Consider the following 18,822-nt stretch of genomic DNA (forward strand, 5'->3'; position numbering starts at 1 on the left):
AGACTCAAAGGTGGAACTATTGGGAGTGACAGTGCTGCTCCCACATCCAGGACTGTGAGGACAAGTAGCACTCAAAGGACTTGCTATTAGAACCTTTCAACGTTGAAAAACACAGAACACCTTTCCATTTTTGACCTAGAAATGGAGTCTGCCAAGCCTTGTCCTCCTAGAACACAGGACATACATGAGAAGACCTTTGACCAACACAGCCTGGCTCCCACTTGCATCTCAGCTACCTCAAGTCTTTCATGTGCTGCAGTTCTGGAAAGGTGTCAACCTGTCCAGGAAACGCTCCTAATCAAGAAGCAAACCACTTCACTTTGTGAAGGAGCAATGAGGCCTCTTTCAGTCCAAGAAAAATATTAGGATGAAAAAAAAATTATGAATTAGAAGAAGCAAGAACTGTTGAGGATGACTGTCCAAATAATAAAAATAATTAAATAAATATCCCTGAGTTGCAGTAACTGGGGAACAGAGGGACTCCTTTATCACTGCCTTTTTAAAAATATGATAATATGAGTTGACAAGAGAAAAATTCTGAGATGTTCTACATTAAATTATAGCAGGCTAGAGAGTGAGAGAAAGAGACAAGAGTAATTAGTCCTGCCTAATGTGGATCAACAGTTAGCACGTTGGCCCCTGCACCAAAGGGTCGCAGGTTCAATTTCTGATCAAGGGCATGTGGGTTGTGGGTTCGCTCACCTAATGGACAAGGTCTAATCAGATATACTTCCTATTGATTCTCAAGAACTCTTTCCTTGTTCCACCTATTCAGTATGCAGAAAATTAGACTGTTTGCATTTCTATCAGCAGCTGTTATAGAATGGGGTGTGCCTTGGGTTTACTTATGCAAAAGAAATGAGGAACTTGCAGCCATCCAGCCAATTTCTAAATCAGCCTGTCGGATCGCAGTTAGCTTTTTTGTTATTGTTGCTGATTGCTAATTTTCTTGCATTTTGTTCAGTAAATGTGATCTCCAGAATATCCAATTTTGTGAGTTAAGTTTAGTGAATGTCCCATGATTGTTATTGTTTTTTATGGGAATAAAAACTCTTATAGTCAAAGTAGTTACCTATGCGATTTAGACACCTCCAAATTATGCTGCTTTGCTAAGTTATTTGCTTCTGCCTTTAGTGCATATTTGTTACTTGAAATGCTTATAAATGGGTCATTAATTGAAAAGGCTTAATTTGCACTAGCCTTTTCTCTTTTTCCTTCCTTTTTAAAAAAATTCAGAGTGGATTCACATGTCCATTCTTGTGAAAATATTTAAGAAAGTGCTGTGTCATTTACACTCACTAAATGACAGCAAGATTCTGACACATCTGTTCAGCCCATGTTTGCTTTCATACTGTTAGGATAGTCAACTGAGCAATAAGGAATGAACACAATACGTTGCATCATAACATTTTATCATGGATCACGGTAGAGATGATTTTATGTTGGGGAGCTTCTTATTTGGCTTCTATAAATATGAGAGCTACTCTAAGTCCATAGCAAGTCAATGTTTTCATAGCCAGCTGGATGTTACTGTGTAGGGTCTCAGAAACCTGCATAATGCCATTGCAGCAAATCTTACTGCCTCACCAAACTGCTCTGGTTCAGCTGATTGCACACATCCTACAACACGTTTCTTTAAGTGAAATCTTACATGGCACTCCAACATACAAAATAAATGAAAGTAAAACCATCCTGATGAAAGGAACGAAGGTAAGACACACACACACACACACACACACAAACACACACGCACACACACACGCACACCTCCAAGGCCTGTGGGCACAACAGAGACCTAACAAGAGCTCCATTGTACACATTTGAAAAACCAGTACACAAAGCTCTACATTCAACCTGGCTCTGAATCGGGTCATTTGCCTTCAACTTTGTACCCAAACACTTCCTGTCTACCTAAACACCTTAGATTGACAACTCATTTACAAGGTCTCCCAGGCTTTTTATTCAGCAATTCCTAAAGGTGCCACCTCTCAGATCTCCCACACTTACCACAGTCTTAGGGCTCTTCTCATCTGGGAGGGAAATCTGAGTGGGTGTTCCTGGTGAGAATTCTAAGAAGGGCAACCTGGAGTTTGGAAGAAGTCTATAGGACAGAATCTCGGGGACAATGATCATTGGGCACTCATGGGAAAGGAAGAGCTGGGGTCTAGGGCTGAATAGCCCTGGGAAGATCTAGACCAAACTGGATGGAAGTGAACCAAGAGGCAGCACCACCCCTTAGGACAGGAAACTAGCATCCTTGAAAAAGTGAACTGTCAGAACAGTATTTATAACCAGCAACATTGGTTATCTTTTCCTGTATCTAAATGGACACACTGAGGCCATTAGAAAATATATCCAGCTCAGCTGGCATGGCCCAGTAGTTGAGCGTGGACCTATGAACCAGGAGGTCATGGTTCGATTCCTGGCCAAGGCACATGCCCAGGTTGTGGGCTTGATCCCCAGTAGGAGGCATGTAGGAGGCAGCCAATCAATGATTCTCATCATTTATGTTTCTCTCTCCCTCCCTCTCCCTTCCTCTCTGAAATCAATAAAAAAAATTTTTTTAAAAAAAAGAAAAGACATTCAGATTAGTCTTGATGGACTAACCTATAGTTAGGTGGAACCCTCAAAAGTCAAGATATTCTTTGAAGAACATAGCAAACTTAGAATAATTGAGAATACATTATTTTTTTGCTATGTTAGAAACCACTTTAGACTAAATTAAAGCACAGAATATCATAGAGAGGCACAAAATTTTTTTAATACCAATGATAGAAAAACAAAATTATCTCCACTAAGTTAATCTTTTTCTATGAATTCAGAAGAAATTGCTTCTATTGTATTTAATCCACAAAACCCCTTGAACCAGTTTATGACTATGTCAAGAGCAATGGTTTACAGGCATACTTTGGAGATATTGTGAGTTTGGTTCTAGAATCACTATAAAGTGAATATTGCAATAAAGTGAGTCACACATTTTTTTGGTTTCCCAGTGCCTATAAAAGTTATATTTACACTATATTATCGTCTACTTAGTGTGCAAATGTATTGTCTATAAAATGTACACACCTTAATTAAAAATACTTTATTATTTAACTATGCTAATCATCACCTGAGCCTGCTGGAAAAATGATGCCAATAGACTTGTTTGACACAGAGTTTCCATAAACCTTCAATTTGGAAGAAAAAAAAATTGAAATTTGTGAAGTGAAATAAAGTGAAGCTCAATAAAATGAGGTATGCTTGCATATACAAGCTTTGCTATTTAAAACTCCTAGAAAGTTACAGGAAAGAAGAAAAGGGCATAGGGCAGATGGGAACAGAACAACCCTTCGTGTTGCCTATCGGAGCAGACAGCCTTATGTAAAGGTGGCACAGAACCAATTCCAGGACTCCAGGGGTTAAGTATAAATGGAGGTGCCAGACAGGTGGCCAAAGTTACATCAAAGTCAAACACAACAAATTAAGGAGAAGTTCAAAAAGGAGAGAGGTGGCTTATGGATTTGGAGGAGAATGTTCCAGGAAATCAGGAGGACAGCTTGCCATACAGACTGAAGGGACCACTTACTTAGCTCAGCAGAAATAATAACTAGAAAAGGCCCAAGTAGTTGTCACTTCATCAAAAGTCAAAGAGATTCTCTTACCCTTGATAAAAACTAACTGGAACTTTAAGAAAACATAATCCATGGGGAGTATCTATGGGAGGAGCCAGGGCTTATGGAAGTTCTCCTACTCTATGTAATTGTGAGAACCCTCTGTTTATAATAAAACTCTATGGTTCTAACTTCGCCTTCCCTTAACTTCCTTTTCCTTTATATAAATACTCTTTCATCTTGGCACACAGAGAGTGCACATGGCTTGCCATGTCTGCAGGCACTGGGTTGCAACCCTTTCTTTTTCCAGAATAAATCGTTTAGGTAACGAAGCACCTAGTTAATATTATTTTTCAGCTGACATCTAAGTCAGGACAACTTACTCCATCCACTCGCTCTCCCCTATCCTTAGCCCATTCAATCTCAGGCTCCCCCTAATTGCTCCAGCCAGGTTCCTTCTGCCTGGACAGATAGAAAGCCAAGCATCCAAGTTAGAACTTGGTCCTCCAAAGCCGTACCTTGTCTTTGTCATCAGCCAAACCTGAGATAAGGCAACTTTTTCTTCTCTGAATGCACTTCTGAGAAAGATATAGGAAGGCAGAAGGCTAAGAATACAGAGGCTAAAGTGAGTGGGCAGTACGATCACTCAGAAAGAATCTAGAGGGGCCTGTTTAAAAAAAATTTAAAAAGCAGTAAAGAAACTTCAATATAGATTTACTAACACAAAATAAAGATTATGTGTTCACAGAAAAAGCACGAATCAGCAAGAGAAGGAGCCAAAAGATAAAGAAAGTTACAGACAAGAGGAGCATAAAGCACAGGAAAAGAACACCATGAGATGTAAATATCCACGAGTTTATAAGACATTGATAAGCAACAACTTGGGGAATTTTGTTTTAGTGTTGGAAGGGAATTGAAGAAGCATGATATTAGAGAAGTTTTAATGAGGATGAAATCAGGGTCTATATACGAGAGAGGTGACTGCAAAGTACTGGAAAAGGTTTTATAAGCCACACACAAAAATCTATTGCATAATTCTATAATCATGGCTTCGGAAGTTCACTTTTTAAAGTATAAAGTTAATCTCCATATACCAACACTCTTAATTGCCTAAGTTTATAAGTTGAGTGTTTTGATCTCAGGAATTATCTTTCCATTTTAAAAAATGATGTTATCAATGTATCCTTTTTAAGTTAAACTTGCCCATATGTATTTATACATCACATGAAAACATAATTGGCATATAGCTATCAAGCAATGAAAATAAACTAAAGCTTCTAACAATAAACCCCAATAATGTTAATCAATTTTCCCAGCAATGAAAAATAAACTTAAAAATTTATACATAAATATCCAAGGAAAGCTTTTACCTATTTACATGTTAGAGTCTACTGCAAAGAGCATAATAGAGAAAATCATTCTGCATAGAAATTACAAGTAGTCATTTGTGATAATCTCCATTAACTGCCGGTGCCTCTAAGCATCTGGGATACACATTCCTTTAGCTCCTCTAAAATATTTCTAAACTATGAACATTCTGACACAGGAAGGAGTAGATATTAAAGTTCTATGACTTCTAATCTAAAAGGTCTTGATCTTATGTTCTCTGGAGAGGACAGAAGCTCATAAAAGAACATGTGTACACGTCTACTATTAGGAAATTAGTTTCACATGCATTCTAGTAGAGAACTTTTACACTTTTGTCTGGATACAAAATGTTTATAAACTCAAGAGATATAGTGTGATTTTTCAAACCAAAATCTGAGACATGAGGTCTGCCAGTGGGTTTTTTGTGACCCTTTCAGGAAAAGGCAGAGTTGGAAAAACAGTTTAGTTTCAAAGCATTAGAATTTCTACAGCCGCTCATTGGTTTATGGGGCAAATGCACAAGAACGGGTGAAATGGGGCAGTACCAGAAAACCCACGCAGCTGGTCATCACAACTCATCTCTGTGCACTGAGGACACATGTGATTATTTGGGTTCTCTTCACTTCTGACCACCAGGCTCAGGGCTGAGGCCCTCCTGATTCCATCCTAGAGAAAAGGGAAGGGAAGTTGTTTTCATGGAAACACCCTCACCTATTTATGCTCCTTTTCTCACAGCCTCGGTAATTAACAGAAGGATCACAAACTAAGCCAAATGCTTCTCTCCCCACTCCACTCGCACCCTGGAAACTCGTCTTCATAAGCTACATCCAACTCTGGATATTCCTTTAACCAGTTTCTTCTCAATAAGTCTGAGTGCTTTACCTGCTTAACGTTATGAGTATGATGCTAATTCTAAGTCCTCCTCTGCCATCTTATGAGTGTGTCTCATCTCCCCAGTAAACGTGCATGTTTCCTGAAGTCTGTCTACTTCTGTATTGCTTCGCCACCAACACTCACCAGTGGCTGACCGTAGGCCAGCTGTCACTCAACTGCTAATTGTGTCTACCATCTGGCTTTCTCTAACAACCTCTTCCTTCCTCTGGTTCCCTCTGTTCCCCGCTGATTTCATTCAGGAGTGACTCAAAAAGTGTCTTGGAGCTCCGCTGATAGCTGCTCTTTTTTGGTAAATTAAATTATATTTGCATTCAATTCAGCAGTATTTAATAAGCAACTTTTACCTGCCCAGCACTGTGCTAGCAACTATGAATGGCAGTCACTCCCCTCACAAATTGGTAATTGGGATGAGGAAACAAAATGAGCTCCTTGTCAACAAAGGACAAGTAAGTCAAGATAATAAGGGAGAACAATGTCTGGCACACCACATAGACCACGCAGCACAGGACATCAAAAGTAAAATAGAGGGCTCTGGCCAGGGCATCATCCTGATACGCCAAGGTTATGGGTTTGATCCCGGTCAGGGCACATAGAAGAATCAACCAATGAATGCATCAGTAAGTGGAACAACAAATCTCTCCTCTCTCTTCTCTCTCTCTCTCTCTCTCTCTCTCTTCCTCCCTTTCCTGATTTTTTTTTAAGTTAAATGGGCTTGAGGTCAGAAAACCTGCACTCTGCTTCTTACTTCCTAGCTGTGTGGCCTAGGGCCAGTCACCTCCCCTCTCCCAGCCTGTTTCCTCAAAATGGCAATATTCCAATTAAAGATGATTGGAATTAAAGGATACATTGGGTGAATGCATTTATAAACTGTAAGCTGCTGGGTACATGTAAGATGGTGAAGATGATGGTTTTATAAGACAAGAGGACCCTCAGAGGTCAGAAAGAGGGAGCTATCTGACCAAGGCTTCAAGCAGGAGCCAGGGCCTGAGCTGCGCACCTTCAAAGTCAGGAAGGGTTTAGCTGGGTGGCGAGGAAGAGGAAAGACAGCATGTTTGGTGCAAGAGCATGTTTTCACTTAAATGTGACAAGTATTGAGAGCCCTGTTAACTACCTCCACGCTACACATGTCAGTGCGATGCCACTCTTCCCCTCAAAATTTAGTCAGAGAGACACAAGAGAAACGCACAACTTTAAGTGATCCCTTGAGGGATGATGCTGAGGCAGTGCGGCAAGCTGAAGAGGGCTAGATGACAACCATCAGTGTGCGGCGTGCTAGTCCCAGCTCTGCCACCGTGTGTGTGAGCCAGCATGGGTCAGCACCCTCTCCTGGCCTTTCCTTCTCAAATATGAAATAAGAGGTTTAAACTCAATGGTCTCCCCTGTACAAACACTCTATGCTGTATGGTCCTAGGTTCGAAGTCCAAACTTTAGCCATGAGAAATTTAAATGGGGTCATGGTGGCAGCTGTCCCTTGTAGCCCCTCTTACTCCTTAAAGCCTAGAAAAGGGCAGCAGTGAAAATGAAACAAAGGAACCTGTGAGGCATTAATTTTAAAATAATATAATGCATTGCTGCCCTGGGGAGAAGATGGAGCCAAAAAAGAGAAAGAAACCAAGAGAAATGCCTGAAAACCATCCCCATTCCCTACGGTCCCACATTTATCTCTGTCCTTGGGAGTGAAAGGTCCAAAAAGAAGACCATGACTGTACAAACCACAGAAGAGGGAACACGAAAGACCCAGGCTCACAGCAGGATGTTCTCAGCTAAAGTAAATTACATAGGACATGATGGGCCGTCCCTGCCGTTCCAATGAAATTTCATTTGCAAACATCATGCCTCTGTGGTAAGATATTTTATCTGGCAATAAGGAAGACTGAAATGTCAGCGAAGACAACTGGCTGTCACTTTGGCTCCAACGCATTCCCTCCACGGGGGAGCCTTTATTAAGGCATCTACTCATTCAAAACTTGGACCTTGCCCATCGTTATACACCACCCAGCTGACCACATGTTAATGAAAACACATACTGCTGAAGAGTAATACCATCTCCCTTCAGCCTCTATCTCAGTCTCTCTCGCTTGGCTTGAAATAGTTACCATTTTACCACAGATGTTACGAAATGACATTCCAAAACCTTCTCTAATTACTTAATGCCTGTGGGTTTTCAGAGGAGAATTAGCTTAACTAAGCCACATCCCCCCATGTTCTTACTCTCATTGAAAACCCAACTGCTATATGTGTGGGTGTCTCCTGATGCATGCCAGCAAGAGTTTCTCCAGGAAATTGCTTCCCAACCTTCTTCGTGCTATTTATATGACAAAATGGGGCAAATGCTCATGATTGAGGGCAACAGATCTCGGGGCTCTAGCAATGCCAGACCCAGTCCATCCACCCCGAGAGAAGAGGGGTTCAATAAATGTCTCAACACAATGTCAGGGCACAGGCACACCACAGAGGCTCTTGCTCTAGGTAGATAGAGAGTATGAAATTCCTGGGGTACGAGTATATGAATGTTCAGTAATACAAGATAATGCCAAATTATTATCCAATATACTTCTTTTATGCTCCCAACTTCACATCTTCAACAACATTTGGTGTTTCTTGTCAGACTTCTCAAAATGGTAACATATTGTGATCTAAATTAGCATTTCTCTGATTGTTAATATGGTTGAGCATCTGTTTTTAATTTGTTGGCCATTCAGGTTCTGTTTATGGAAAAGCACATTGATATTCTTTCCCTGTTTTTCTATTGGGTTGTCTTGTCTTATGGACATGCAGGAGGGAGTTCTTCCTACATTCCTGATGCTAGTCCTTTGTCAGTTATAGATGTTGTAAATATCTTCTTCCTGTTTGTGGTTTGTCTTCTCACTTTTTAAATTGCTCAATCTTCAAGTAGTCTAATCTAGCTATCTTTTCTTTGATAGTTGTTTCTGATAATATCCTGTCGAAGAAATCCTTCCTTATCTAAAGAGATAAAAATATTCTTCTACATCATTTCCTAAAGGTTCTGCCTTTTACATTTAAGTCTTTGGTCCATTGGTAATTTATTAAGGCATATGGAGGGGTTCACTTTCATTGTTTCTCCCTGAAGGATACCTGTCATAGTACCATTTATTGAAAAAAATTCAACATATATGGTCAGATCTGTTTTAGGATTCTCTCTTCTGTCCCTTTGGTCATTTTCACTACCCCGGGGCCAATGTCACAAGGCCTTAATTACCATGACTTTACAATTCAACTTTATGTCTGGGAGGACTAGTCCCCTCCACTGTACTATGGACATTCTTGACCTTTCACACTTCCATCTAAGTTCCACATAAATTAAATCTATAGATGAAATTTAGAACACTGACATATTCATAATATTGACCCTACCTATCTGTGTCCATGTATTTATGTCTTTTAAATGCCTTTAAAACTGTTGTCAATAAATTCCCTTCATAAAGATCTTTCACATCGTTAGACTGTTGATACTTGATATTTGTGTCACTATTATGAGTAATATCATACATATCTTCTATTTATTACTTAGCCACACAAATGCTAATGCTTTGTTAGCTAAAAATAGTACATTTTGTTTATCCTTTTTACTCTCTGCCAAAAGCCAATTCTAGCATGTCATAATTGCAAGAGTTTCATCAAAAGGTTGATGGAACTTGGAGACTCAGCAAGGGCTGAGTCACATATGTTGTCACCTGTTGGGAATGGCTGAAGGCATTTCCCCAAACCTGAAAAGGGATGATTGCTTGCTGCCAGACAGCTCAGGGCATCTTAATCTACATGTTATTGCCTCCTACTGGCCAAACACCTGAACAGCCATAGGCTAATTCCCCCATTCTGACAATGCCTCTGTATACGAAACCTTACCCCTTTGAAGTGTATCTCTCTGCCTCGCCTCAGGACAATTTGTGTTAATAAAAAGCATGGGGTCTCTCAGACGAGGAGATCTTAGTTCCTTTTAGCTAAGCTCCTCTGACCCCCATATGCCTTTCAAAATTATGCTTCGTCTCTGGACTCTTTAAGTTACACATAGCCTTCTCCAGATTGCTGAACCCTTCTTAATGCTGGAACAAGAACCCCGGTATTAATGGCGCCCGAACTGGGACTTCCTGAACCCTGGCAGCACCAATATTAATGGCACCCAAACAGGGACTTCCTGAACCCTGGCAGATGCTGAGAAACATTCACCAATATTAATGGCGTCACGAACAGGACTTCCTGAACCCTGGCAGCACCAATAACTCTCTATGCCTTTTATTTTTATTTCCTGTTTTACTGTGCTAGTTATGACCAACAAAAGTATTGAACAGACAGTTCACAGGATGATGTGGTAAAGGGCTGCACATCATATGTCAAATAAGTATTATCCTTTAAAGGGAATAGACACTATCAACAAAATGGTCATTGATGCCAATCCGATAAAAGGTGTAACTGATTTTTGATGGAAGTAAGGGCTGCCAGACATAAAATTATAGGCCAAGCTTAGAGCCATGAGAAAGAAGCAAGTACTGGCGTGACTGACTGGGAGGATAGGAGAGCACTCATACTTCCAAAGGAATAAGACAGAAAAAGGTAATGATGGATTTAGGGGACATGGGCAGATGGATGTGGCTAATGGGTGCATGGAGAGAGAAAAGGATGTGTCCAAACAGAGGCTGAAGATGGGAGTTTGGGACCTAGGCCTGTAAGGACTCCTATATGGCCCTAACATGTTTCCATTTCCTCTGGGCAATGGAAAGCCACTGCAGGCTTTTGTGAAGGAGAAGGACACAAGGTCTGTGCCTTAGAATGATGTCTCTGGCAGCCACATGGAGACTGAGAATACACAGAAGATCAGGAGAATGGGGAATGATGGTGAGTGACTTGTGTCATTAATGGTGAGGATAGAGAGGAAGGGATTAATTCAAAATATATTTAGGAGGAAGAAAAATCAGTATAACTTCTTAACTGACTGGAATAGGCGTTAAAGATAACCAAAACTTCTAGCTTGATAACTGAATGAACAGTATTATCATTTAGAGGAAAAGATGGTTTGAGATGATTATAACTAACATGTACTGAGTACTTTTCTAAGCCCTTTTAAATACTAATTTAATCCTCACAACAACCCAATGAGCTAATTTACAGATGAAACAAACAGATGCACAGGAAGGTTAAGTAAGTTCTCCAAGGTCACACAGCCAGTAAAAAGCAGAGCCAAAATCTGAACCCAGATACACTCTCAAATACGTTATACTCTCTGGGACACGTCCAACTAAATGTCCCTCATGTCTGAGGGACATCCAGGGAGTTGTGTTTAATTGACATTTGGAAAACTGAACTCGGGCACAAAAGAAAAATAAGGATTAACAATATGGATTTTAGAGTCATCAACATGGTTGATTTCTTGAGGCCAAGGGAGTGATAACAAAGATATTTAGAGTGAAGAGAGAGCCAAAATATCAGGATCAGTAAGAGAGATCCGAAAAGGACACTAGGAAGGAGATTTTTAAAATGATAGTCCATAAGCTGGTCAGTCACCACAGCATAGAGGAACGAGCTTAAAACAGTCTGGACTTTCTCTTTCTTGTGAAACAGCGGATCCATTCAATATTGCTGAATGGTGAATCTAGCATTCATGCCTAAAGGATCCCCTCGCAAACTACATCAGGGAGAAGACGCGCCTAATAAAGCATGGGATGGGGAAAACAAACAAAAAATCAATGCCCTGGATGATTTGCATCTGTGTTTGTGCAAAGTGGCTCCTATCTCCAGAGGCTGCAACAATGCAAACTCCTCTCTCAAGCAGCACCCTCATCTCATTCATTACCTCCCACCCTCCAATCCCCACCGATCCAGCCTCTGCTGCACCAGAGGGCAGGGACCTCGCCAGGACCCAGCCACACCAGAAACGTGGAAGAAACAGGAAGCTGTCCTATTGCAAAGACAGCACAGAAGAATGATGGCTTCTGCAAAAATCAGCTTTTGTTTTGAATGGGCATATTACATGACTTGTCAGCTATCACATATGCTATAGCCTGAACTCTAGCTCTAAATCAACCAAGTGCAAAGGGAAGAAGAAAGAAATAATAATAGCAAAAGATGGGCAGATATTTGAGGAAACTTTAATCCTAAAAAGGGAAAACAGAAACCAAGGGAAGTGGTGAGCATTTCCTCTTTGAGCACTCAGGTACTGAGGGTCTATGGAGGGCAGAGGCTGAAACAGCAGTAGAGGCGCTGAGACCAGCTCACATGCACAGGTCCTGGTTGCCATGGTGCCATCAGCTAGCTGGCAAGTTTCATCAACATTCTCTTCTGCCACAGTTTCTGTCTTGTGGGCAGCAGCAGGAAAGAAGAAAAAATGTTTATATTCTAATGGCTGCTCGGTCACTGAATACTATGTCTTGGAAGAACAAGGAGAAAATGTAAGAGACAGAGAAAACAACCAAGATAAGATTAAACCCCTTTGGAATGTTTTAAATCCAATCTGGACATTCTATGGATGAACCTCCCTCATGAATAAACATTCCTCCCTAAAGCTTTTTTTTGGGGGGTAACTATAATCCAAGAATCTTGACAGAGAATGTCAGCTTTTTATCAAGGCTATTTTCCACAGTGATTTCTGAATAGATGAAAAGCATGAACGTGTGGCAAAGAAAACTAAGCGAGGTATTGGTCAGCACGCCACAGTGGAAGACAGGACACTGCCTTTGCTCTGACACTAATCAGCCAAATGACATTAGCACTTCCAAATCTCAATTCTTCATCTGTGAAATGGGGAGGTTCTACTAGATGAATGTAAGGGTCCTCCCACTCTCCTAGCCTATGTGGAGGGTACTCAGGAGTGAGAGAGCCCTTCCAGGTGCCTCTCAAAGAGTATTAGGCTGCTCACGTGCCAGGACTCTGATTGTGGCCAGGGACACCTGGCTGTGAAAGTGACCACAACTCAACAGAAAAGATAAGTAAACACATACACAGGACACAGGAAATTACACCCATATATTTAATTAAACCAGCGTTAGTGGGCAGAGGCCATGTCCCATTCATCTTCACACACTCAACATCCAGCACAGCCTCTAGGCACTTGGCTAACAAATGATGATTGAATGCACTTGCAGGCACATCTCTAAAATATGATATTATGAAACCTGTTCAAATGTGAGTTGAACTGTGTTGCCCCAAAATTCATACATTTAAGTCCTAACTCCTAGTACTTCAGAATGTGACCTTACTTGAACATAGGGCCTTTAGGGAGATCATCAAGCGGGTGGACCCTAACCCAATCTGTCTAGTGTTCTTAGAAGAAGAAATCTGGACACAGACATGCATAATCAGAAGATGACAGGAAGGGACTCAGGGAGAAGACGGTCATCAACAAACCAAGGAGAAAAGCCTCAGGAGGCGCCAGCCCAGCCGACACCTTGCTCTCAGACTCCTGGCTTCCAGAACTGAGATGATAAATGTCTGGTGTTGAAGCCACCCAGTTTGTAGTACTTCGTTTTGGCAGCCCTAGCAAACAAGTGTACAGATCCAAAAGTAATGAAATGTGCTTCAAAGTCATCACCCAGATCTTTCATCACTGCATACTGATTAACCCCCCCCCCCAATCTATGGCCTTTTCCTTACATAACCACAATGCTATTACCAAACCTAACAAGATTAAGGCAAATTTAATTCATAGGAAAGATACACCTTATAAAATACAACTTCCACCAAAACACATACTTAACATAAAAGCTATTGACAATATTAAAAACAAAATCCCAATAAGTTTGAATTTTTGTGAATAAAATCCTCAGAGGATGAACAAGACTCTGAGGACAACTCAATTCCTTAGTCAGCTCTCCTAATCAACATACAATCTGAGAATAAAAACCTGTTACTTTATTAAAGTGCAGAAAAGAAAGGAGAAACGCAGTCAGTATTCATACCCCCTCTCTGGTAATTGCAAATGCACTTTTCTCAAACTAAACTCAAGAAATTTAGCAGACATCTTAAAGTCTTTGATTAAAAAAAAACAAACTAATATGTGCAGTGGTATATGTTAAATTGCACACACTTTAAGTGCCTGAAAATGACATGGCAGAACTCAAAGACTTAAAAAAAAGAAAAATGTAAAACATACCTTGCCAAAGTATAAATCCTCAGTTGTTTTTCTAAGACTTTAGAGACTGGAGTTCCCAACACTTCAACAATTAGACAACTTCCAATCACATGTCCTCTTCAAAAAGCTGACTTTTTATCTAATACAAAGAGAAATGTTAAAGTCAGAATCGCCTACTTACAAAACTTTTTCAAAAGAGTCTTTTGAAAAGCAGTTTGCTCCATCAACTTTCAAAATCAGGCATCTCTGTAAAACCCACAACCCAGCTAATTAGCCTCAGCTGTTCGTCATATGGTCTGCAGACTAGTCAAGTGATTTTACCCTTTCAAGCTTTCTAAAACCTGATTTGACTGGCCTCTTCGACAGAAGGCGGCTTCTTGTGTTAAAGACTAGTCTGTACTTCAACTCGTTCTCTTGCCCCAATCAAAAAAGTTAAATATTTGTTTTCTTGAGAAAACATCTTTAAAAGTGTCTTGTTCTCGAGCCCCTCCAAGGAATAAAGGAGACGCATGGAAGTGGTGGAGGGAATGGGGCTAAGATGACTGACTAGAACTCTCGCTTCTCGCCTCCAGACCCGTAAGTAAAATTATCTGCCGGGGGGTCCACCCAGGTATCTTCCTGGCATCTCAAATTCAACTTGCCTCCTTTGCTCTTCTCCCCGGGCCCTGCTTCAGACCCACTTCTCTCTGTGTGTTGAGTAGCACAGTCCCAACAAGCCCAGCCAGAAATCGGATGGTCCTCACTGACTCCTCCCGTTCTTCCCCGCCCTCTTCCGATTGGCCACCACATTGAAGGGATCTTTCCTTCTCTCGCCTTTATTCCAAGCTTTTATTTCCCATCTGCTGGCTACCATTAACCATGTATTTGTTTTTCTGGCGCTCATCCTGGCCCCACCACTGACGCATCCTCCACATCGCACCCAAAGGGATCTTTCCAGAAGACAAACGGGGGCCCGTCACTGTCCTCTGTAAAACCTGCCAATGGCCCCCACAACCTCCACAGTGGAATCCCTACTCGTTAGGCTTCTGCCTTCAGTGTCTCTTACTACTCCCTGACTCCTGCCTCCAGCCACCAGAACTATATGTAATTCTCTAAACCAGTGGTTTTCAAAATGTGAAATCAGCATCATCCGCATCACCTGGGAAACTGTGTAAAATGCACATTTTGGGGCCCACCTCAGGCCTACCGAATCAGAAATCCCAAGGATGGGGCAGCAGTCTGTGTTTTAACGAGCCAGGCAGGTGACGCTGAACTGAGCCTCTGGTTTGGATCCACCGAGCTCTGTTCCCAGGAGACGTGTTCTTTGGCTCTTCCTTCTAAGGAGCAATGCTGAGTGGGATGCCTTTTCTCCATACTTTTTCCTCAAACTGGTCAACCCTGTCTAATTAACGGACTTATTCCTGGTTGGTTGGTGAATATCTGGAACTCAGGAATTGTGTCTTAATAGATGCACTCATTCCACAATCATTTATTGAACACTTACCTGTCATTGAGATAGATGCCGGACATAAAAAATTAGTGACTATATCCTTTGCCACTAGAAGCCACTATGACGTTAGCAGCTCAAAGTGTCACAGAAGACTCTACCTGCCCAATTTCCAAAATCCCATCACCAACTGAAAGAACTGTGGGGAACTAACAAAGTGAACGTAACCAGTCTGACATCTTTCATGGTAACAGAATTTTTGGTTCACATCTGATGCCAACTCAGATGTATAGACTCAGATGTATAAAGGGGAAAGGGTGCATTTTCATGAAAACTTATGTACTATTCTTTATTATCTCACAGCAACCTTCGACTTTGAAGAATAATTTAGTAGAATAATGTAGCAAGATTTTTATTTTTTAAAAATATATTTTGATGGATTTCAGAGAGGAAGGGAGAGGGAGAGATCGAAACATCAATGATGAGAGAGAATCACTGGTTGGCTGCCTCCTGCATGTCCCTCAATGAGGATCAAGCCCATAACCCGCGCATGTGCCCTGACCAGGAATCAAACCATGACCTCCTGATTCATGGGTTGACACTCAACCACTGAGCCACACTAGTGTGGCTGTAGCAAGATTTTTAAATCCCAGATTAAAATTCATCAGAGTTAGCTTAGTCTAATTACAGAAGTTGAATAAAGTTTCATATTAGCACTTCTCAGCTTTCAGCTTGCATAGGACTCTCCTAGGGATTTTGATAAAATCCTAATTATGATTCAATAGGAATCTGCATGTCTAACAAGCACTCAGGTGATGCCCAGGTAATACTAATGCACCCAGTCCTAGAGCTACACTTTGAGTAGCAGGTAAAATATAGACAATCCCATTTTCCAGAGAACTATCGGTCTATCCAGCAGAGCAACAAAACCTTTTTGACCCCTCTGCATGGAAAGCTTTCTAAAATGTCTTTCAGACTTCAGGATAAAGGTGACATCTGAAACACACACATTTAGTTCTGCCGCCTTCCCAAACCCCACTAATATAACAATAAAGGAATTGTACTTAGACATAAACTCACAAGGACAAAGCGAGTGGAAATAACAACATTAAAATATTGGAAGCTAGAAAGTATAGGGTGTCCCAAAAATTCACGCAGGATTTGCAATTCAATTCACTTGCAAATCCTGCGTGAATTTTGGGACACCCTATGGATGGACATGAGGTAACCGATTAGCAGACCAGGAAAGGTGACTCATCTGCCAGGAGGGAAGGCCAAGAAGCAACTCATCACAGAATCTCCAGAAAGGCTCAGGCCTTTGGAGCTGAACATCCCTGGAGGTGGGGGGAGGGTCAAGTTACTGCTGAAAGTGGTGGAAGTCTGCTTAGGTCCCAGCCTTGTGACTCCTCCAGCTCTGACAGAAGTCAAAGGTTTATTCTCTGGAGAGAGTAAAACTCTGAGGGTCAAACTCTTGGAGGCTCTCAGAGGCATACCAACTCCAGTGGAGACAGAGGGAGGCAGTGCGAAGTTACATAGTGAATATTGAGATCCCCCCACCACCACCACTACCCGCCCATGCAATGACTTCCAGAATGCAGGCATTCTCCACCGACCATGTTCAAATGATCTTCTCTGGACAATCTGCCCAACCCAGGAGGGAAGGCCTAAAGATAAAAGGAGCCAAGAACATACTGATCTAACTAAAACTAGGATGTGCCGTGGGATGAAGGAGGGGATGGGAATGGTACACAAGTGTAATAGAGGTAGGTAGAGAACAAGCTAAAATTCTCTTCTTCCATAGTACAGTGTCAATAGGTAATGCCTAAAACGGAAAATAATCAACCATACAAATATAAGTATGTCATTTAGAGACAGAGGCTGCAACTACCAGCAAGAGTCAACTAGCTGTAAGAATTGAAAGCGGAGGACTCTCCGCAGCAGGAAATGAGCTGGGGGAGGGGACTCTGATGTTTTTTTGCAGCCGGCTTTGTAGAACTATGTCCAGGTGTAATCTTGATTTTTTTTTAAAATGTTTAATTAATACAAAAGAAAATGAATGCCCGTACTTTAATATTTTTTGTTCTCAGCTGATTTGGGGCATCACAATAAACATCATGAACTTGCTGTGCTCAGGGTCTAGGACGGACCCCCACTGAAGCGGGATGTTGAGGACCAGGCTCTGGAAACAGGCTGTCTGGCTTTGAATCTCAGCTATGCCACTAGCTGACGGTGTGACCTTCAGGAGTTACCTAACCTGTCTGTGCCTCAGTTTCCTCATCTGGGGAGCGGATAATAACAGGATCATCTCGTAATAATTTAGTATTTAATTAAATGTAATAATCTAATACCTATAAAGTACTTAGTGTTTGGCACTAATAAATAGTAAATGTTCAATAATAGTTGTTCGTGTTGAGGTATGTTTGCCCCTGTAATAAATGCCTCCTGACCTCTGTACTGACTGTGTTTTTTATTGGTTTATTTCATTTTCCCTGGCCACGCCTTTCTAGAATCACCCATTCCCCCTTCCAATGTGCAGTTTCTTTTTAAAAAATATATTTGTGTTGATTTCGGAGAGGAAGGGGGAGACAGAAACATCAATGATGAGAGAGAACCATCGATCTCTCCTGCCTTCTGCATGCCTCAACTAGGGATCAAGCCTGTGACCTCCTGGTTCATAGGTTGACACTCTGCCACTGAGCAACACTGGCCAGGCCAATGTGCAGTTTCCAATTGACAAGACACCTGGAAACCAAATGATCAAGCTTACTAGAACTGTGTATAAAGTGTACAAAATGGAGGAAAATATGAGGCTGATCGGCAAGTTTCAATATAGGAACCATCTGTCTGACTGTGCAGAACCCATTGGGTTTACTTCCTAACTGTCAACTGTGGGTCAGCAGCTGAGAGACCCTCAGGGTAACCAATCCCAGGTTACCCAGGACGAGCTGGCGGAGTTTCAGCCCTGCAAGTCCTGAGTCCCTGGAAACCTCAGCGCTGGGCAAGTCCCTTCATCCTTTTGAGCCTGTTTCATCATCTATAAAATGAAGGCTAATATCTACTTCGAAAGTCTGTTGAGGATTAAATGAGAGGATTTTGTATAATACCTGACATATAGTAAGCTCTAAGTAAATGGTAGCTCTAGCTACTATCCTGTTATTATCAACTCTAACATCAGTAGCAGACAAAGTATTATTAGAAAGCTAAGCTGTACCTTGGTTATTTTCTTACCGGCAAGCTGAAATGTTTGCTCTTGTGAATTGTCTTCCACTCTTGTCCTACACAATTTGTTCAGGAACCAAGACATATTAAAGGACCCTAATATTTCAACATTTCTGACTTCTGCACTGGGCAAAGGCCAGGTGTCCACCATCTTCTGATACACATTTTCTCTTTCACAAAACCTAAGTCTTAAGAGTATGTATGTCAGTAGCTGCTTCTGAGCTTCCAGACAGAAATCA

At 41.4% G+C, this 18,822-nt stretch overlaps 1 protein-coding gene across 10 annotated transcripts in view; it reads right to left on the reverse strand.

Annotated features, from left to right (window-relative positions):
* RAB27A (RAB27A, member RAS oncogene family) overlaps positions 1 to 18,822 on the reverse strand; it is a 67,720-nt gene that overhangs the window by 37,475 nt on the left and 11,423 nt on the right. For 4 of the 10 annotated variants that reach the window (XM_036302143.1, XM_036302152.1, XM_036302099.1 and 1 more), the window contains exon 2: positions 13,960 to 14,077. The exons of 1 other annotated variant lie outside the window; for it this stretch is intronic. The gene's annotated coding sequence lies outside the window, so the exon portion shown is untranslated. Of the gene's footprint in view, positions 1 to 13,214; positions 13,344 to 13,959; positions 14,078 to 15,124; positions 15,381 to 15,421; positions 15,807 to 18,822 lie in introns of those variants that run through there. 5 more of the 10 variants (XM_036302158.1, XM_036302124.1, XM_036302135.1 and 2 more) reach the window with 5 other exon arrangements.

Source organism: Myotis myotis, unplaced genomic scaffold (genome assembly GCF_014108235.1).
Source record: "Myotis myotis isolate mMyoMyo1 unplaced genomic scaffold, mMyoMyo1.p scaffold_m19_p_1, whole genome shotgun sequence".
NCBI lineage: Eukaryota > Metazoa > Chordata > Mammalia > Chiroptera > Vespertilionidae > Myotis > Myotis myotis.